This window comes from Palaemon carinicauda, chromosome 21, assembly GCF_036898095.1.
Source record: "Palaemon carinicauda isolate YSFRI2023 chromosome 21, ASM3689809v2, whole genome shotgun sequence".
NCBI classification, from domain to species: Eukaryota; Metazoa; Arthropoda; class Malacostraca; order Decapoda; family Palaemonidae; genus Palaemon; species Palaemon carinicauda.
The window spans coordinates 118602115-118624662 of NC_090745.1; the positions used below are offsets into that span (position 1 = coordinate 118602115).

The following is a 22548-nucleotide window of genomic DNA, read 5'->3' on the forward strand; positions in this document are numbered from 1 at the left end:
AGAGAGAGAGAGAGAGAGAGAGAGAGAGAGAGAGAGAGGGTAGTGTATAACAACTTTCTTATACATACATACATACATACATACATACATACATACATACATACATACATGAACGAATAGAACAACCGAGAATCCAGAAGATAAAGAAATACAGAAAGGAATTAAAAAAACAATAACAAAATGAAAGATTTATTCATAGATTTCTTTCTGTACGAATCGTAATATTTATCTCCTAAAACGCTTCTGAGGCAAATCTGACTCTCTGAAGACATTCTGGAAGCGTTCTTGTTTCATCTTCATTCATTCCCAGAATGTAATGTTCGCCTTCCCTATCAATTTCCTTTGTATTCGTGTTAACAATTATGGAAATACTCGAAAGAATAAGGAATCTCAAATTCATTCTCTCTCTCTCTCTCTCTCTCTCTCTCTCTCTCTCTCTCTCTCTCTCTCTCTCTCTCTCTCTCTCTCTCTCTCTCTCGTAGGACTCTTCAAAGTGTCTCCGGAGGAAAACGGGAGAAATTTAACGCTGAAGACGATTTTGTTCTTTTCCGAGGTTTTCATTCCTTAATTCTTCGTTCGTTTTCACTCCATTTATGGAAATTCTTTCCTAATCTAATGAGAGAGAGAGAGAGAGAGAGAGAGAGAGAGAGAGAGAGAGAGAGAGAGAAGCTATATATATATATATATATATATATATATATATATATATATATATATATATATATATATTATATGTATGTATATATATATATATATATATATATATATATATATATCAGCCGTTACTAATCCACTGCAGAACAAAGGCCTCGAACTTTTTTATCAATTCGCTTGTTTATGGTCTTTCTAAGCCCGTTTATACTCGCAAATTTTCTTAATTCGTCAATCCATCGTCTTCTCTTCCTTTCCCTGTTGGTTTAGAGATAACTAGGGACCCATTCGGTTATATTCTATGAGAGAGAGAGAGAGAGAGAGAGAGAGAGAGAGAGAGAGAGAGAGAGAGAGAGAGAGAGAGATGGGGTGGGAGAGCTAAAGACAGATAGACAGAGAGAAATATATATATGTTGTATTATTCATTTAGAGAGAGAGAGAGAGAGAGAGAGAGAGAGAGAGAGAGAGAGAGAGAGAGAGAGAGAGAGAGATGGGGTGGGAGAGATAAAGACAGATAGACAGAGAGAAATATATATATGTTGTATTATTCATTTAGAGAGAGAGAAAGAGAGAGAGACAGAGAGACAGAGAGACAGAGAGAAATATATATATGTTGTATTATTCATTTAGAGAGAGAGAGAGAGAGAGAGAGAGAGAGAGAGAGAGAGAGAGAGAGAGAGAGAGAGAGAGAGAGAGAGAAATAGTGGAATGACATTATCCAATTCTCATCTCGAACACATTCCTAAATATCCCAACGGTTCCAACAATGAAATTCCATCAAGGTTTTGAGTTTTATTTTTTATTTTAATGGTATTTTCACCGTCTGATAATACTTGGACATTATGAAGGAAATGAATAACTTAAAATTATCTTTTTGAATAAATGAAAATATTTATTTTCATTGATATTATTTTGCTAAAGACTTTTTTTTTTCATTTAACAGAATTTTATATTTTGGAATAAAGGAAAACCTTTATTTTCAGTGATATTTGTTTTTGCTAAAGACCTATATATTGTTTCTTTCATTTAACATTTTCAGTGTTTGATAATACCTAGAAATTGTGAAGGAAATAAGTAACTTAAAATCATCTTTTTGAATAAAAGAAAACATTTATTTTCATTGATATCATTTTGCTAAATACCTTTGTTTTATTTTTTTCATTTGACAACATTTCCAGTCTTTGATAATACCTGGAAATTATGAGGAAAATGAACACCTTAAAACTATCTTTTTGAAAACATTGAATCCTTAATTTTTATTGATAATCTTTTCTGGTCAAAGATATTCCGAGAATGATTGAGTAAGAAAAAATGTCAGTCTATAGGCCTACACACACACATACACACACACACAAACACTATAACGAAAGAAACAGAAATAAGAACTAACCAAAATATTAAATAGTTACTGGATCTAGTATATCCTTTTATATACAATGATATACTTTACGTTTGTTCTGGTTTCTATCGATGTTTTTTGAGAGGCTATATAGGATAGGGACTATAAAAAAAATCCTGGAAATAAATTGAAATAAATGGCAAGAGGCAGCATGGTCGGAAGAAGGACTAAATCTCACAGATCTCGAAATTTCCTATAAAACGAATATATAGAAAAAAAGAGTTTATCTATTCAGAATATCTATCCTGATATAGACTTTATTATAATACACACATTTCAGAATTTAATAGCAATTTTAATCACTATTCATTATTTAAAATAAATTTTAAAATTACGCTGTCCCTAAATTTCACAGACTTCGCGACTCCTGAAAGCCCTGAGGCGCCTCCCGCGTCCCACCGTGACCTTGGGCCCTGGAAGGAGCTTAAGGAGGTCCTACGTCCCACTCCTAGGCTGAGTGACTGAGTCCTAACTTATATCTTTGACAGGTAGAGTATTTATTACTCTACCTAAAATTACTGAAAGAATTAGTAAAGTTGCATTATTTTAATTCCGTACACCTATCCTAACGTTCCCAGAGGCCGTGTAATAGTGTTTTACCCAAATATCTAACAAACCGGCTTGTGAATTTCCATGAAGCTACAGCAATGAATGTTTCAATCATTGGCCTAATTTTTGGTGGTACAATGAATTAACAGATGTGCTTAATTAACCCGTTTGCTCTTAGGAAAAAGAGGAACTTCTTCCCTTCCCTCAGAGCATTTCGAAGAAGTGGTACTTAATCACGTAACTGTGACGCAGAGGTTCCCCCAAGTTGGCCCAACCCTCCTTCAGTGTTTACAACTATGGCTATCCTAGTACTCCCCCCCCCCCCATTCCTTCTTTCCTTCACTCCCATTGTTATTGGGCTACCGAGTAAATCCCTGTTAGGAAAGACTGTGTACTGCACATATAAAATGAGCCGGAAGAGCAATAAAATGTTTTATGGTGGTAGATAATGATTAGATGGTTAACACAAATTATCAAACATAATAGAAGAGGTTTAAAACAGGGGTGTGGAACCTACTCGGATTCCTACAAATTTTAGATTTGCAACTAAGAAATAAAATAAAATAAAAACATTAGTAGAAATAGAAAACAATTATTTTTCCTTGAGAGAGTTGTATATTTAGAATGATGTTATTGGGGCAAGACTGGAGCAGGATTCAGAAATAATTTCACCGACTTCGACTCCTACCTCAGAACCCTTTTAGTACATCGGCAGCAGTTGTAGTAGTAGCTCTGAACTATTTCATATAGATTCGACTTTAGACATGGCAAATATGTTGCTTTGTCCTCGCCATTGCAAAACTACAATTGCGCTTAAACTCTTCACCATTTACAACAGAGAGAAAGAAAGAAGAATCAGCGAATCTAAACATGCCCGATGGTTTTGTAGTAGATGCAAAGGGGGGGGGGGTTCAAAAACTTGAAGGCAGAAAACAAGAAACTTAGGAACAATATGATGAACTTAGGGATAATTTCATAGGGCTGCAGGATACGGTAGGTCACCTAACACTGCCCAGATGTTGGGGAGGGGGGGGGAGGGGTATCCCTGGTTAGTTTTACGACTATTTGGATAAAACTGGTTTTCTGCAGATTTGATGGTTCCTACGTTGTCAGTAAGGAAAGAAATTGATTTTAATAAGATTGTAAAGCCTTATTTAGCGATAAACAAATATTGTCTTCAATGTAAAGGTAATTGTTTATTTAATTTTGTTTTAGAGTTCATTTTCAATTACTTAAATAATTATAAGTATTTTTCCTTGTCAATACTGCCTATATGATTTGTAGATTAGGCAACATGAGTCAAAGGTGTGACTATATGTACTCGGCATTTATAATCTGTTCAACCAGTTAGACTTTTCTAAGTGCGTATAAAGTAGAGGGTTATAAACATTGAGTTATATACATAAAACATAAGAATATTTATAAAGAGCCAGTGTTTTCGTTAAGGGAATATACAGCGTGGAATGTATATAATTATTTGAAAGGGTTTATTAACAGAATTCAAGAGTAGATGTTTTTGTATGCGGTCTCATATATGGCGTAATATCTGAAATTATTCTTTTTCTTTGGTATACGATTTCAGTAGTTTTAATAGGTAAACACACACACACACACACACACACACACACACACCAATGTGCTGAAAAGCGGTAATATTGAGCTAACATCAATGAATGATTATTAAATCTTAGATGATTATTCCAGGTGTATATTATTTTGACGTATTACTCTGCCAATAATAGTTTTCCCGAACCATAGAAAATATTGACATGTATATAATGATGCTAAGAAGTCTCCCTCCTGCAGTCTACTGCCAATGGCCTCTTAAACAGTTTGTCCTAACTGTGAGATTTTAATGTTTTAAAACTAGAATGCTCTTTAGGTTTAGTATTTTAACCAGGCTGCAATAATAACTGACTGTTTGGAGCTGTTTTCCTGGTCCTATCACATGTGGAAACATAGTGACTCCTACAGGACCTGAAATATGTTTGTCTTATCCAGAGTACTTAGAGGAAATCTCAATAAGAAACCTAAGTCTGGAAATTAATCGAATCAAATTCATCTTTTTATATGTAATGATCATTATTTTAATCTTATTTATTTATGTTAATTATCCGTATTTTATTGAAACAAATCACCGATACACTCGCTGACTAAACTGGCCGACTGTCAGCCAGTATGGAGATGCCATATTGGAGAGAGGCATTAAGCCGCTCTATTCACTACAATAATAATTGATTTTTCAACGTTAAATAGATACATTTGTATCTGAATTTAAATTCCTAAATTACGAAAAAGTATTTTGAAACTTTTTTTCTAAGTTTTGTGACACCTTTGCCTCAATTTTGATAATATTTTCATTAATGGTATAAGTTCTAGACATTATCCAACAGTAATTGATTTTTCAACGTTAATGAGATACATTTGTATCGGAATTTAATTTATCAAGTTACGAAAAAACTGATAATTATTTTCTACAATTTTGCTCAATTTTGATAAAATTTTCCTTAGTGGTACCAAAGTTATGTACGCTTCTTCTTTGATTAAGTTGTCGGGGAGCCATTTGTTTAAAACGTTTTATTTCCTTTTTTTTCGAAGTGTGAAGAAAATTAATATATTTTTTTTCATTTTTAGGGTTTATTTGAATTGATTTTGTATCAAAATTTGTATTATTTGTGCTTTAATGTCCTCAATATATTACACAATGAAATAGTTTGAGACTCTGATTATACATTTGGGAGCCATTTGTTTGTTTACAAAAGTTTGTTTACGAACGTTTTGATTTTTGACCAAGTTTGTACGAGATGTCTGTATTTCAACAAACTGTGTGATGAGGAATATAATGGATATGTGCACACACACACACACACACACACACACACATATATATATATATATATATATATATATATATATATATATATATAAATATATATATATATATATATATATATATATATATATATATATATAGGTTTCATTGTATATTATTACATCTCAATGTATCCTGGTATTCCAACTACTTTTTCTTATAGGAAAAATTACGCTCCCTTCGAAAATAACACTCGTTCCCGTCGCAAATGAATAGTTACAGAAATATATATACATCTATATCCGCCGATAATGGGGGACCCCCAGTGGGAACTCGGGGTTTTGGGTGGGGAAAACATACTGGGGAATCGATATATAACCGAAATTCGGTCCTTTTCTTCTCTATACATTTCTTTCTGGTATTTATTATAACCGTAGGAAAAGACAAATCAGTATACCTGGATATATTTGGGAGGAGCCGTTTCAAAGGTTATTTCTTGTAGTAATACAGTAACCAGTGCTGCCAACGCCTGATGTAGATTAAATGTTAGCATTCCATACCTGATGTAGATCAAATGATAGCGTTTCATGCTAACATTAGCACCCATTTGTTCGTTTGTTCGTTCGCCCCACCTTCCGTCCTTCGTTTCTCTCCATTATTACTCTTTTTATTACCGTATTATTTTCTCATTTTATATTCCCATTCAATATAATTTATCATACATTCCATTTTACCTTCCTATATTGGGTTTATTTGTTTTGTTATTCCCTTTCCCATTTGTACATACGTTCGTTTCATCAGTTTCCGATCTGCGCATATATCCCCCCGCCCCCTGCGCAGGAGTTTCCACTCCCCCTTTTACTCTTTTTATTAGTGTTATTTTCTCATTTTTTATTCCCATTCAATATTATTTATCATTCATTCCATTTTACCTTCCTATATTGGTTTTATTTGTTGGGTTATTTCTTTATCCCTTCCCGGTTTCACATAAATACTATATATATATATATATATATATATATATATATATATATATATATATATATATATATATATACACAGATGGTTCATTATGTGAATCCCAATCTTCGTGCAGGGCAGCGATGTCGATTCCTTCACTAGAATTTCATGCTGAACTTTTTGGTCTTATGAAGGCTTTGAGGTTTGTTTTAGAGTTTCTTTATAATTCGAAAGTTGTTATTTTTACGGATTCAAAGGTTTCTTTAGGTTTAATTCGTTGTTATGCAGTTGGTTTTCGATCGTTGGTGGATTCTATTTGTTGCAATCTAAAGTCATTGAAAGCGAAAAATATTGTAGTGAAACTTCAGTGGGTTCCAAGTCATAGTGGTGTTCCGGGAAATGAACTTGTGGACTCAATTGCAAAAGGGGCTCATTCATTTGTTAACATAGTGAATCCTGTACATATTCCAGTTTCAGAACATATCACAGCTTATCGTAGGGCTGTATGGGAGAAGTGGAGATTGGATAGAGAGGCGGAACTTCAATTCTCTCAGCTTGGCCCATATAGAAGATCAAATTTGTTGGGTAGTTTGAAGCGCTACGGCTAAGCGTCCTAATTTGCTTATTATCGCTCCGACTGTTATCTTGTATAGAATAAAAACGTTTGGAAATGGTCTACGGATCTTAAATATGTTGTGTAAGGGGGGGTCTGGGGAGGCGCAGCCCCCCTGGGTAAGGACACGGCTTTTAGCATAGGTTAGGTGGGTTTTTTAAGTTTGCTTCTCCCGTCGTACTCGTAGGTAAGGAAACTTGTGTAAGGGGGGGGGGGGACCGGGGGGGAAGCCCCCCTGGGTAAGGATACGGCTTTTAGCATAGGTTAGGTGGGTTTTTTAAGTTTGCTTCTCCCGTCGTACTCGTAGGTAAGGAAACTTGTGTAAGGGGGGGGGAACGGGGGGGAAGCCCCCCTGGGTAAGGATACGGCTTTTAGCATAGGTTAGGTGGGTTTTTTAAGTTAGCTTCTCCCGCCAAAATCTTTTTTAGAACGACGGCCATAGTTCAGAATATTCCCGTTTTCTACGGGATTTGGCCGTCACCTTACAAAGGCTCCAATTTGTTGACAGCTCTAACAACGTCATTGGCATCAAGGAAGCTAAACTCTGCAATTCTTCGACTTTGTGTTGGACACTTAAGACTGAAAGCCCATCTACATCGCCTTTCCCTTGAGGATTCACCTTTTTGCTCTTGTGGTGAAGTAGAGGATGTAAGGCACATTATACTACACTGCCCTCGATATTTTACATCCAGAGTGTTTCTGAGACATTCTCTGTTTCGGATTGGTGTCCCTTTTCAGCTAGATAGGATCCTGGGGGCTGACTCTGGAACTCCACATGTATTGAAGAAGATCTACCGTCATCTAGCAGTCTTCCTGAAGTCCTCGGGCCTCCTCAAAACTCTATGATTTGTTACAAAGTAAAATATGAGAGGGATAGCACTATGGTTGCCTGATAGGTGACGTGTGCTAATACATTAAGAAAGAAGAAGAAGAAGAAGAGTGCCCGCAAATTGCCACAGTCTTGAGAAGTTAGAAGTCTAGGAAACCACGATTAAGTTATTTTTTTTAATATATATCAGCTCTATTTTATCCACGTTGAACACAAATATTTCATAATGGTACGGACTACCTAAACTAATAGTTTAGCAATTGTACTTAGTTATTAGCCGTGTCACGGCAAACATTTATGGCAACTGCCATAAGGTTTAGAGTAGACACTTGTCTATCGTATGAAGACGAATTCCTTCAAAAGGTTATTTCATAAATTAGTTGTTTTTACGTAATATCTTTTGATCATTTGTATGATAGCAGACACCTGTATTTATAATAACGGCCACTTGAATCTATGATAGTGGCTACCTGTATGTATGAAAGCGGCCACCTGTTTGTATGGTAGCAGACACCTGTATGTATGATAGCGGCCATCTGTATTTATGATAGCAGCCACATGTATGTATGGTAGCAGTCACCTGTTTATATGATAGCAGCCATCTCTATTTATAATAGCGGCCACCTCTATGTATGATGATGGCCGTGCCCTATACTTATTTTCAACTCTTTCATAAACTTGGTAAATATATATCCATTCACCGTTCGCTGTCCCCACATTATGCATACGTTACCTCCCCAAACTGCCTTTTGACCAGTTCTGAAGAGACCAGCTTGATTCATGAGGCTGGTTAATTTCCTCCTTTAATAATGATAATGATGATGAAATTGAAATTTCCTTCTTTTTTCCTAGTGATTCGTAAGACATCGCCGTCGCATTACAAAAACCCCTGTCCGTTGTTCTGCAAAACCTCTACTCAAGAACACCACTTGACCTAAACATCCCTACTTAACCTAACCTACAAGTCGTGTCCTTACCTAACGGCTAGACTGCCGTATTCTTCGCCTACCCTGTGTTTGATTTGCAACCCATTTGACTCTTAGCAAGGTAACACAATCATATTTTGTAAAAGGATATCCATTTCACACGTAAAAAGTAAATTTACATTTGTCCCAATGAACTACATTAACATAGATATAGATGTATATACTGTACTTACATTACTCAGAGTCATTGAAGTCGCAATCTTCATGTATGATCTTCCTGTTGGTCAACTTTCTTTTTGTTGTGGGTGAGATGGCCCGGCAATTAGTGAAGAAGAAGAAAGAATGGGGCGTTTATAGTGTTGGGACGGGCAACAATTCCTGGAATCGTGGCACGAGCTACTGTATTATAACACCGCCATAAAACGTGGATTTACCGTTGTTTGTTGATTTTCCATCGTAGTTATAACGCATTTCACCAAAACAATACTCTGAATAAACACCAGAATAATCCACCTGGAGTCCTATCTTATACAAATAAGCTGTAAAATCATTGCTCTCGGTAAACTTCATAATCCTTACAATTTTCGAATTAGTCGAATTATAGAACGATTTACAAGTATCTTCACTCTTGCAGTGATGTGTTCCCATTTTCTCGTCTCGGTGGATTAGAACGAGCATCTCCAAACCATGCTTGGTGCTCCCAATACCCTGTTTAAATTTTGGAAACATCCGATTCTGATTGGATGGAAAAGAAAAGCCAAGACTTAAACATCTCCCTTGGTCAAAGTCTTTGGACATCCTGGTATTTGATACAAGTCGACTTGATTATAGGAACTTTCTCCCCTGAAAGGAGCTAGGGTTTGTATCTGTATCTGTGAAGGAATAATTAGAAATGTTTAAAGTGATTCGTATTTTTCCCAATAATACAACCCTGAGTCCACTCGTTAAGTCATAGGCGAAGGTCGGAAGCGTCTGTGCAGTGTGCTGGCGAGGGGACAGGCTCTCCAGCCACCCGCCAGTGCATTCATTACAAACCTCATTATGAATTCTTAAAGCCGAGTTCCATCTACACTGAAATCATACTCTTACCAAAGGATTCAGTTTTGCATAGTTAAAAAAAACACAAATATCTTTTTAAGATTTTGACATTTTTATCAGGTTTTAATTTCCTCCAGAGATTAATCTAGTTAATAATACCATTAACTATGCTTTCAGGTCATGCAGGTCGGCTGAATTTTGATGCCAACGTGTGCAAACTCTCAACAACAGCTTTTCCTCTGGTTAAGGCTGCACGAGCACACTGCCGCAGCTGTATACATTCGTGAGTCACCATCTGCTTGTTTTAGTACATCCCCTTCAATTGGGACCAAAAGTAAAGTCAACTGTATATGCTAAACTATTCAATATTTGTAATCAAATTAGACCTAAGGCTCTCAATATTGGTGATCCATATAGAAATAGCTTGAATGTTCTGAATTCAAATAACAGTTTTTTTAATTTTGATTGGAATGTAGTGTATCTTGACTTTGAATTGTTTAACCTTTTATAACTCTATACAGTGTATACTGTATACAGTTTAATTACTGTACTGTAAGTTTGTAATGCAACGTGATTCGTCCATTATCAAATCGGCCATTTCAGAAAGATAATCCTGCTGGCAGATGTTTCGAAAGCTAGAGACCGCACAAATGTATTTTTATGTGCTGAACGTAGTAAGAATCTTTGACAGTAAGGAAGAGAAAAGCTCTCCCTGCTGAATCAAGACGGAAGGCTACGGGAACTAAGTATCAACACCAAGAATGACAACAAAAAGATCTTGCATAGACTCAATTCGGGAAATGTCAAGAATGATGAAAAATTCTTGAGGTGAGTTGTGTACAAAACTCCAGTTTAAAGCAATGCAGTAGTACAGTATCTTGGTTTACGAGTTTTCCCATAAAAAATAAAGAAAATTCACATAAATAAACATATGTCATCAGATTTAAAGGTTTCGTAATGTAAATTAATGACAATTTATAACCCCTATCGTCAGAAATAAGTAAAAGATTAGAAATCACAATGAAAAGTAAAAATAGCTGACAAATTAACTCACACTTCCGTACCTTTGGTTGGTGGGAGATGAGAATGACCTTCACTATCACTTACTGAATCATTTGATTTATCCTTTTTTCTTCTCATTCAATTTTTATAAGGAACCTTTTTAGAGACGATTATTTTTGCTCTTACTTTAAAACGTCATGAACATGGAGTAAGAAGAACATGAACACTGCATGGATGGTGTATGGGCACCGTTTGACTGCTTTCATTTTAGTCTTCTCATTGTTTATCCACATAACATTCCCATACGGTTTGAAATCTTTTCTCACAGATCAAAACAATTCCCATAAACCAAGTTGAGTTTGTAGACTCGTATTCAAAGTTACTCCTAAACAGAGTTACTACTGTGCTGTACTTTATTTCATATTTGTCCTGACCTATATACAACCATATACAAACCCTTTTGCTCTTTATAGTGGCGATGTATTTTAAAAGCAGCTGAAACTAGCCATAAGAATTGTAACGAGGTGTAACTACCCACTGCTAGTCAGCAGGGTGGGGCAGACCAGCTACCCCTGTCACACCCATACTGGTAATATTACAGTGTACATCACTTTACTTTGGCTCGGTAGAAAGTAGACGTTCCGTGTCTCTCTCGTTAACCTTAATAAACTGGCCTTTGACTTGATCAATTGACCCTGGACTTCCCTTAGGTGTGGATACTATAGCTTTTAGTGAAGCCGCGGTGCCCTCCACCGGGAGAGTCTCTCTTCTTGCCACCTGCGGCAACTCCTGCCTTCCTTCAGGTATTTGGGTCTCCCTGTTTAAGGAATGGCTTCCTAGAGTAATACAATTGGAGGCATAGTAGCAGAGCACACAGTCTCCCCACGGGTTAACCACTGTGTTCCTCTCCGAGGCTCTGGAGGTAATGCACACAGTCTCCCCACGGGTTAACCACTGTGTTCCCCTCCGAGGCTCTGGAGGTAATGCACCGATAGAGTTCTCGTGCCCTTAGCTGCAGCTCTTTCTGCTTTTTGTTCACTTTCTTTCTCGCAGCTCTGGCGTAAGAACGAGAGCAGTTGCAGACTGGTTCCCTTCAGGGCTACCACTTGGGGGATACTTTTGGGGTTATCCCAGAAACTAACGCAGGGTACGTTTCTCAGGCATCGCTCGATGCCGACCTTCAACTTGAGCTCAAGCTCGTTGACGGGAAGCAGAGAGCACTGCTTGGAGGTCCACCTCCATGTGTCGGGTATCCTTCCCGTTCATGGTAAAGACACCCTTCCCCACTAGGAGGTATCAGACAGCTATCTCATCCCTGGGAAAGGCGTCCTTGCGGGTGCTTCCACAAGTGTGTGCTCGATTCGTCCTTGCCTCGCTCTTGTTCTTCAGAGCATAGCTTCTTGGAGCTAGACGGCGATGTAGTAATTTGCAGACTGTGGCCGGGAGTAGCACTCAGACTATTTAGTGTCAGAATGTCGACCACACACTAACTTCACACTACATAAAAAATATGGGGGAATGCCCCCAGATCTGGGCAAAAGGGAAACAATCAAGAAAGAATGGGTCACTGGGCACCATCCCTTGATTTTATTTCAAAATGAGAAAAGATAAATAGATAAAAGTCATGTTTACTAATTTGAAAAAATATAATAGTTACTGAAAATTAAGTAACACAAAAGACACTCTTTCTAAGGGTAAGACCAAGTAACCTTTGATGAGGTTGTCACAGTTGGCACATCTTAGTTATATGCTCTCTTGTCTATGGGCTTTGCATATCGGTACATCTCCGGAGGCAAACATCGTCTGCCCTTAAGGACTACAGTAAACAGAATGTCAACATGCCACATACATTGTTTGCCAAAATGGAGTAAACAATGTCAGCATGTCAACCACATTATTTTAAAAAGGCATCTAACACAACTAAATTTTCCCTCTCTTACCCATGCGAGTCCAAAGTCCCATAATTCCCGCTTTTCTTTTTCAAAATAATATTCTCTATTGAGACCTGTGCAACGAGAAGACTTCTTATGTCTACTACTCTTTCCGCAGGTGGCGTAGCAGAAGTCCTGGGGGTTCTAGCATCAGTTAAATCTTGAGTACCTTCTTTGCGGATGGAACACCATCAATAACCAAAGAAGGCCACGATCTTCTATCAATGTTTGTTGGATTTACACTGAGGGCAGGAGTAGCATTCAGATGTATTTCCCTCCACCTAGAAGGAGTCTGGACGGAAAGGGTTTCCTTCCCAGAGCTGCGGGCGATAGCTGACTTCTGGACGGGTAACCTGCTGCCCACACTGCGCGACATGGTGGTTAGCTGAGCCACAGTGTAAGCACAGGTTGAGTCGTCTGCGACACTCATTCATGATGTGCCCTGGTTTCTCGCACCAAGTACAGTACCTCCTCTGGAACTGAGGAGACCTATCCAGGATGCGCATTGATGACAGGCGCACTTCCACAGATGCGGACTTCGGGACAGGTCGAGGAGGTGTACGTGGGTAGACTCGCTCGGGTGCAGGTGAAGTTTGGAGGCAGCCATGTCACCCCTGTTAGCATCTGAGCTGCGCCATGACTGTCCCACACAACTAATGGCCAAGTTCTCTGCCTTCTGGCATTGCTGACAGGTTGCCTCAACAAGAACACCCAACAGGTGTAGGGCATCCTGCCAAGTGGCTTGATGGCCGGCAGAGATGTTGATGGTAGCCAGAGATTGTTCCAGTCAACTCGCAGCTTTTCTTTGCATCGTTTACGTCACAGCTCTTTCCGGTCTAGGTTACGTCGAGAATATGCTGACTTACACCAAGAGGCCAACGGCATGGCATAAATTTTCAACAGCAATGGGGTTAGGTGGCTGCTCGCAATTCCTGCCCCTTGCCGTTGTACCCCAGGGTACAAGATGGTGATGCTTATTGCTTGCTTGCGTCTCCCATAGTACCCCCAAGGCACGAGTCTCACGAGCAATTTCCCTTTGGGGTTATCTATGAGTCTTGTAAGCTATGACGCTGTAACACTTCAGGGTTATTTCGTACATCGTGTCCGTTGGGCACAACAAAGCTCATAGAGTTTTGTGAGGCCAAGCCCTTTGGGACCTGGGCCTCTGAGTTTTGACCTCTCACAAGGGAAAACCTGCCCTTCTTCTAGTTCAGCACAACCTTATTCTTCTCCTTGTGAGCAAATACCTTCTCTGGTAGGAGGGCATAAGTACCTTGCTCCATGATGCATCAGCCTGTGTTAGCAAAGACACTAGTCTCACAGAGAAGTCATGCGCATTGTTGCACACCCATCTAACGAGGGCTAGCATGGTGTGTGGGCGAGTGCCTCTGTCTAACGAAGGTTTGCTTGCAACCCAGGTTTATCGCCATATTACTCATAGTGAATTGGCGGGTCCCTACTCACCAGCCCGCAGAGCTTCAGTTTTGCTGTTGTCACAAGTACATGTGAGTAACTTGGGCAAGTTTTAAAAGAAGCAACCTGTGGTTCGCATTGTTATAGGCTGCTGTTAGGTCATAAAATATTATCCTTGTGATTTTCCCAAGCTCAGAGCCATCCTCAATATACTGAGTGAGGTTAAGTACCTGAAAGCAGCAGGATCTTCTTGCCTGGAAGCCAGCCTGGTCTGGTGTCAGTTGATCTTCGACTGTGGGAGCTATGCGGACCATCGTCACCTGTTCGTACAGTTTATATAAGGTGCAGAGGAGAGATACTGGCCGATAACTCTTAGGGATCATTGAGTCTTTGCCAGGTTTTAGCAAGGCCACAACTTTAGCTTCTCTCCACAGTTTTGGGATCTTGAATGTTCTTGCAAAGTTGTTAAGAAGTATTAATGCTCATGATTTATTCCTGTTGCCAAAGTGCAGCATTATCTCAAATGTAATGTCATCCAGACCAGCAGCTTTTCTAGGTTTATGGTGTTTCATGGCTTCCTGAAGTTCTTCAACAGTGAGTGGTTTAATCTCGTTATTCTCTTTCATTTCATACTTCATTCTTTTGTGATACAGTATCTTCGTTCTTTGTCATATGGCTTCCCACTAGTGAGAGTTGTTTTGCGCCTGCATTAGGTGTTACGGTAGCTATTCTCGTTTGGGTGTTCTTATTCAAGTTCAGTTTACTGATTGTTTTCCATGCTTTCTTACTGTTCTAAGTCATATCTGTGTTGGTTGTAAGTTCTTGCCATCTCTCCTTTTTCTCATTGGCTACAGAGGCTAATAAAAGTTCTAGTTCAGTGCTGTTTTAGACAGACGGCTCTGAATTGTACTGTTGAGCGGGTTGGGCTTATACCACCCACCAGCTAATGACCCCCAGCTCGTTATGAATTTTAAGAGCCGACTTCCAACGTCACAGAAATCAACCTCCTGTTAAAAGTCTCAGGTTTGTTTGATTAAAAAAAAACGGTTCGCTCAAAATCTATTTTTGGGTGAGATAGCCATGTCGCCCTGATGGAAGGTTCCTTTAAGTAGCTTCCTAGGGTATATTTGACTACAGTGATATTCCCAGAGAATTTAACTTAAGGTCTCCAGAATTCTAACTCCTGGCACGAATATCCTTAAAGTTTCCTTTAAGGATATCGCATAATATCAGGGGACGTATTCTTGACACGCCACATAGCAATCTGCACCCTGCATAGCGTTTACACTTTGAGGGGGAAAAGTGGCAAAATAAAAGAGGAGCCGTTAATATGGTTCCCTTCCTCCGTTACTGTTTGAGTACTCAGATGGCGGCACCATCGCTGCCATCTTTATTCCTTTAAGCGTTGAGCCGGTACTACAGATACAGTTTGTTCCAGCACGGAGTACTTACCTCGAACTACTTTCTTAAGAGGATCTGGGATCTCCCCCTCTCTCCGTTACCTTGTCGGGGCGCTCCGGGGCGGAAGGATACTCGCCCTGGGGCGACCCGGGGTCAGCGCGTGAGGCTGCGCTTGTTAGATCGTCAGTAAGCATCTGGTCGCGGCGTAGATAACATCTCGCCGCTCTCTCTCTCTTATCCCGTCCGATCACCTTGTGTACCACGTGTTCCTTTGTGTTCTCCATCCCTTGTGTTCCCACGTGGTCCCTTGTGCTCCCACGTGTTCCCGTGTGTTCCTTCCCTTGTGTATCACATGTCCGTGTTATCTCCCTCATCTTTCCCTTGTGTTCTTGTGTCGTTTGCGTGTCGCTTTCCGCTATGGAATCCCAGCGTCGCTGTACCGGGCCCCAAGCTGGTAAGTCTTGTGGAGCCTGGCTCTCTAAGCCCGAGGTCGACCCACACACGCTGTGCTCCTCGTGTCGGGGGAATAAGTGTTCACCTTCCTCCACGTGCCAGGAGTGCGAGTCTTGGCCGGAGATGCAGTGGACTTTGTTCTCCAAAAAGAAGAAGAAGGTATCCAAGAAATTGCCGAAGTAGCCAGGCCTTTCCTCGCCGTGTACGTCGCCCTCAGCGCAGTCAGAAAGAGGTTCTCCTTCTCCTTCCCCTACCCAGAGTAGGGGACGAGGTAAGTCCGTTGCGGTAAACAGCCCATTGCCGTTCCCCATGAGTCTGATGTCGGGGAATCTGTGGAAAAGGGGCCTACGCAGACGAGTGGGGAGTCTGCTAGTGTGGCGGAAGTATGTGTTGTAGACGATGGTCTGGTGCCCGCAGGACCCGTCTCAGGTGAAGACCCGGTGTGGGGGAATCCCAAATCGGCTCCTACCCCCACATCGTGGCAAGGTTTTTCAGGTTCAGCGGGTTCTGGGGTTGGTCGGGACAAAGAAAGGCAGCCCACGTGTTCATCCGATCCCGACTCCATTGTGTGGACGGTGCCTAGGACGCCCTTCAGGTCGCCCGTGAGGAATGAGGAGGAGTTCGAAGGGTGGTCGCCTCTCGGCCCGCTATCCGCTCACCCCCGGCGCCCTCGGCTACGCTTCCGCCGGGCTTCATGGAACCCTCGACCCCGAGATCCAGACCAAGGACCCCTAGGAGGCTCGTCATTGAGACGGACGACTCGGCGAGCTCTTATTCTTCAGACGATTATTCTTCCTACGATTCCTACTCTTCGGCTAGTTCCAGCGGACGTGACTCCAGGAGGAAGAGGAAGCTGTCCAGGAGGAGGAGACCGAGCTCACACGCCATCCTGGCCAGGAATAGGTCGAAGTCCTCGAGGAGGAGGTACAGGAGGAGGAGCTCCCCGAGGAAAAGGTATATCACGGTGGTTCGCCACCGCCGTGAATCCAGCAAGAAGGTCGCTGCTCCAGTGCCTACTTCGGTAGCTGCGGGAGCCGCTTCCGTAACCTTGCACAGTGTCTCTTCGGCCCCATCTTGTCGGGTGCGGCCGTTGGCACACTTTCAGTTGCCCCGACCTAGTAAGTCGGCGGCTCCACCCATGTGTCGGGAACTTCCGCTGGTTGGACCCAGTAGCTCAACTTCATCACCTTTCATCACAGCGGCTCCGGCCAAGTTCCAAGATACGCCGCTGTCGCAACCATCGACTAGCACCGCCCGGGTTACCCCGGGAGGAGGTAGACCCATGACGGCTACCTCCGCCCCGGCGGCTTTACCTGCGACGGAGGCGCCCGCTCCATCGCTCCGCCAGGAGGAGAGGGATGCCTCCGCTCCCATGGATCCCTCCGTGATCGATGAGCTTTCTGACACGGAGGTACAGATTGTAGACGAATTTCTGGGACCGGGCGAGGGTTCCCCGGACGAGGTCTCATCCTACTGTAAGGTTTTGGCACTTATCCGGCGGCACCACAGTTTGGATGAACCACAACCATAAGCGGAGCAAGCTTGGCTCTCAGGTCTGGGCAAGATGGTGGACAATCCTGTCCAGCAGAAACCTTCTCTGACTCTACCGTTAGCTCTTGATGTTGCCCTGGGGATGGAGCATGTGGACCGTTTTGTTGCAGGCCCGAAGAACTCGTTGAGGGCAAAGGGTTCCTCCAAGCTCCTGCTGTGTCTTAGGATCCAGAAGAAATTTTATGTGCCCGACGGGCGTCACTCTTGGCCCCGCACGGTGGAGGAAGCGGTCGCTACCCTGAACCAGGGTAATCCAGACGAGCGTAGGCTGAACGCACCGGTGGTCTTCTCGCAAGCGGAGGCTGCCATGATGGAGGACACGTCTCAGGACATCGTAAACGTCACTTCTTGGTTGGACTGGTGGGTGTGCACCCTAGCAGGCTTCCAGCTAGCTCACGACCTGTCAGTCCCCGAGAATCAAGCACTCTTACAGGAACTGATCCGCTCAGGGGGCAAGGCCATGAAGTTCCTAACTTTTTAGTCCCTTACCCAGACGGTCAACTGGGTTCTGAGGAGAAGGGACACTATTCTGAACAGGTTGCCCCGTAGACTCCCTGAGAGGGAATCGAAGTTCCTGAGAAACTCTCCCGTTTGGTGTGAGACGGTGTTCCCCTACAAACAGTGACTGAGACGATGGAGAGGGTCAGCAGGAGGAAGGTTACAACCGAACCCAGACAGCAGTTGAAAAGACGGCCCCCGGTGAGAAGAGCCACTACAGACGGGGCCTACCCGCCTACACCCCCAGCTAGGCAGGAAGCTTCTACCCCTTCTTGGCACCAGTCTCCTCGGCCCTCCAGAAGGAGTGGTGCCCAACCTTAGGCCTCCTTCAGGCCAAAGTTCACAGGCTCAAGGAGAGGCCGTTCCGTCCGTCTCCTTAGGAGGAGATAGGAAGAGAGGCCCCCTACACCTTCCCACGCCTCAGGTGGGGGGATGCCTCAAACACTATTAGCAAGCATGGCAGGACAATGGAGCGGATCCAGGGAGGGATACAGGATTCCCTTCCTGTCAGATCCGCCCCCGCTGATTCCCGAACACCAGGCAGAGTGTCTCGCGCCTAAGGACTCAGAGAAGAGGACAGCCCTACAAACAGAAGTGGAAGCCATGTTGGACAAGGGAGCCCTGCAACCATTTCTTGAGCCTTCCCCAGGTTTCTACAGCAGGCTCTTCCTGGTGGAGAAGGCGATGGGAGGTTGGAGGCCAGTCATCGACCTCTCGGCCCTTAACAAGTTCATCAAGAAGACTCCCTTCGAAATGGACACGCCGAAGTCAGTACTGGCAGCCTTGAGAGAAGGGGATTTCATGATGTCCCTGGATCTCAAGGATGCTTGCTTTCAGATTTCCGTTCACCCCTCCAGCAGGAAGTTCCTCAGAGTAAGGTGGGGCGCTCAGACTCTGCAGTTCAGGACTCTCTGCTTCGGTCTTTCAACGGCTCCACAGGTCTTCACGAGGGTGTTCGCCTTAGTTTCGGTCTGGGCACACAAGCAGGGCACCAGACTGATCAGGTACCTCAACGACTGGTTGCTTCTTTCAGCTTCAGAGGCAGACTTAAAGTTTCAAGGTTCTCTGCTGTTGCAGTTCTGCAAGGACCTCGGGATCACGATCAACCTCGAGAAGTCCCAGTTAGTCCCCACCACCAGGATGACGTACCTGGGGATGGTACTGGAGTCCCAGCTAACAAGAGCCTTCCCCCCCCAGGAGAGGTTGAACAATCTAGACCAAGTGATTCGCCCGTTCCTAGCTGGCACTCCAGTGAGGGCCAAGGATTGGCAGAGGCTAGTGGGTCACCTAGTCTCGTTGGAAAAATTAGTTCCACAGGGAAGGCTTAAATTAAGACCGATCCAGTGGAACCTGAAGGATCTCTGGTCAGCGGAGGAGTCCCCACAGAAGATACGTTCCGGTGTCCTCCTCCTCCAGGGACACTTCTCTGGTGGTCCGACAGAAGTCACACGCTGAAGGGAATTCCGTTCGGCTCCGCTCCCCCGGCGATGCTGCTCTTCAAGGACGCATCGAAGGAGGGGTGGGGAGTGCATCTCCTTGAGGAAACAGCAGGACAGGACAGGTGGTGGGGTCAGAATGGTCTCTGCACCCCCAGGTGGCACGAGAAGTTCTCCGGTGTTGGGGCTCCCCGGTGATAGACCTGTTCGCCACAAGACTCAACGCCAAACTCCCCGTATTCTGCTCCCCAGTGCCAGATCCGACAGCAGCGTTCGAGGACGCCTTCCAGCACTCGTGGGACGGTCTCGACGTCTACGCATTTCCCCCCTTCGGGATCATCAAGCAGGTTCTCAACAGGCTGAGACAAGCCAAGTCCACAAAGATGACTTTGGTAGTGCCCTGGTGGCCAGAGAGGGAGTGGTTCACGGATCTTCAGGACCTGGCCACCCTTCCTTCTTGGCCCCTGCCGACAAGAGAAGACCTTCTAAGTCAGCCTCACTTCCAAAGGCTACACGAAAACCCCCAAGGCCTGAAGCTTCACGCTTGGAGGTTATCAAGCGACTGCTAAGAAGGGAAGGCTTCTCAGATAAGACTGCTGACAGGATGTCGGGATATCTCCGGAAATCCTCATGCGTCGTATACCAAGCTTAGTGGGCAATGTTCGCTAGGTGGTGTGCTACTCAGAATCTGCGGCCCTTAGACGCTTCGGTCCACAATATCGCAGACTTCCTAGTCCATTTACGGGATGACAAGGGAGTATCCATTCCTGCCATCAAAGGGGTCCGTGCGGCACTGGGTCAGGTTTTCCAACTCAAGGCACTTCCCGCCACATCTCCATGCTGATCAGAAGTTTTGAACAAATTTGAGACCCCCACTCCTCGAGGGTCCCCCAGTGGGATGTGGCCAAGGTTCTTAGGGCTCTCTCGAGCCCCCCCTTCGAACCGCTTAAAGACATTCTGGACAAGGACCTCACCCTCAAGGCAGTCTTCTTGTTAGCCCTTGCCTCGGCCAAACGGGTGAGCGAGCTCCACGGGTTGTCCTTTGAGGTTTCACACTTGAAAGGGTGGAAGGACATGTCGTTAAGTTCTTACCAGAGTTCGTGGCCTTCGAAGACCCAGAACCCTGCAGTTGCGGATCCCAGGTTCGAAGAATTCTCCATCCCAGCGATTCCGCCCTCGGGCAACCCGGAAGACCTGCGTTTGTGCCCGGTAAGAACTATCAGGAAATACCTCGGTAGGACATCCAAACTCAGACCGGCCATCAAGAGTTTGTTCGTTTCCACAGGTCCAGTCAAGAAGGCGGTGTCCAAAAATACCATATCCTTCTGGCTTAGGCAGGCTATGAAGAGGGCCTACGAGAGTGATGGCTCCATGGTGCCTGGGACCACGAGACCCCATGATATTAGGGGCCTTAGCACATCCTTGGCCTTTGACACTAACATGGCGGTGGGCCAAATCTTAAGGGCAGGCACTTGGGCTAGACAGTCCACGTTTACAGCCCATTACCTGAAGGACTGTACAAGAAAGTCCCTGGATGCTTTCTCCATTGGGCCGGTCATTTCGGCCATGCAACAAGTTTAGTGGTTTGGGCCCCGGGTAGCCCCTGGGAAGTAATCGTAAACGACACAGGTTCTTCCTTACTCTCCCCCTTCCTTGCTACCCTTTTTCCTTTATCCCATCCTTTTTCATATCCCCCTTCGAGGTGAGAGGGGGACGTTGAGGCACACCATGTCTGGATTATAATTAAAGGTGAGTTGTACATAAGGTAGACTTTTGCGTGCTTTCCCCTACTCTCCTACCTCTCCCTGGACAATCTAGACCTAGCCTCCTATCTAGGTCATGGGCCCCAGGATGTTTCGAAATATTCCGAACTGTAAGCCACTCCCTCCTCCTAAAGTATAAGTCTCCTAAGAAAGTAGTTCGAGGTAAGTACTCCGTGTTGGAACAAATCACAAATTTTAAGTAATTTGTATTTTTCCTAACAGTACTTACCTCGAACTACTTTCGGGTTATGGCCCACCCATCCTACCCCGAGTATCCTACAGGGGTTCGAGGAGGACTTAAACATACGCTTACTGGCGATCTAACGAGCGCAACCTCATGCGCTGACCCCGGGTCGCCCCAGGGGGAGTATCCTTCCGCCCCGGAGCGCCCCGACAAGGTAGCGGAGAGAGGGGGAACTGCGCAAAATTCTTGGTCGGTAGAATGAGGGATCCCAGATCCTCCTAAGAAAGTAGTTCGAGGTAAGTACTGTTAGGAAAAATACAAATTACTTAAAATTTGTGATATTCATAGAATTAATCCTTAAAATCTGTGGGCCAATTTGCCCTTTATTCATTTCTTCCTCTTGATCAAAGATGTTTTGTGAAACAATCTTCGATTTTTATATTGAATTTATATTTTGTGATTAAAGACTATGCATTGTTTAGACACGCTTTGGTTTTTTTTTATTTTGGTAATGTCAATTCATACATACGTTTCTCTTTCAGAAGACAAGGGTCATGACCCTGATCTGTACAGCGGTACCATATCGTCACTGTCCATACGTTTTGAGGATGAGTGGGTTGGATGCGATGGTTGATTATCCGATCATCTTGGCCGCAAGGATTTTCTTCTGTGGGAGCAGTGTGGTTTTCGATCCATATCTAATCCAATGAAAGGTAAATTCAAAAGTAAATGTTATATGAAGGGTAGATTTTTTATATTAAGAATTCATGAAGTATTGCTGGTATGGAGTTTCTGCTAGGAATAGCCATAGTTAGTAACAGCATCTCTGTTCCTATGCTGATATAAACTCTTCATCATTTAATGAAGAGGATGTCTTCAGCTAGGCTGAAATGGCCTCTGAGTCGTAAACAAGTATCACGTCACTCATTTCTTCGACAGCAACCAGTATGTACGTATGTACTGTCTCTGCTCTCATCTTCCTACTGCTGGACCTTTCCTTACTTTCTTTTGTGATAAGTATTGGGTTTTCTCTTTTTCAATATTAAACTTACCCGATGATCATATAGCTGTCAGCTCTGCTGCCCGACAGAAAAACCTAAGGACAAAATACGCCAGCGATCGCTATACAGGTGGGGGTG

General features: G+C 43.2%; 1 long non-coding RNA gene across 1 annotated transcript; it reads left to right on the forward strand.

Annotated features, from left to right (window-relative positions):
- The first annotated feature begins 6485 nt into the window (after nt 1-6485).
- On the forward strand, nt 6486-21998 carry LOC137614766 (uncharacterized). The gene is made up of 4 exons (XR_011039152.1): nt 6486-6573; nt 9955-10060; nt 10381-10605; nt 21952-21998. It is a non-coding gene; the product is annotated as an uncharacterized lncRNA (long non-coding RNA).
- The last annotated feature ends 550 nt before the right edge of the window (nt 21999-22548 follow it).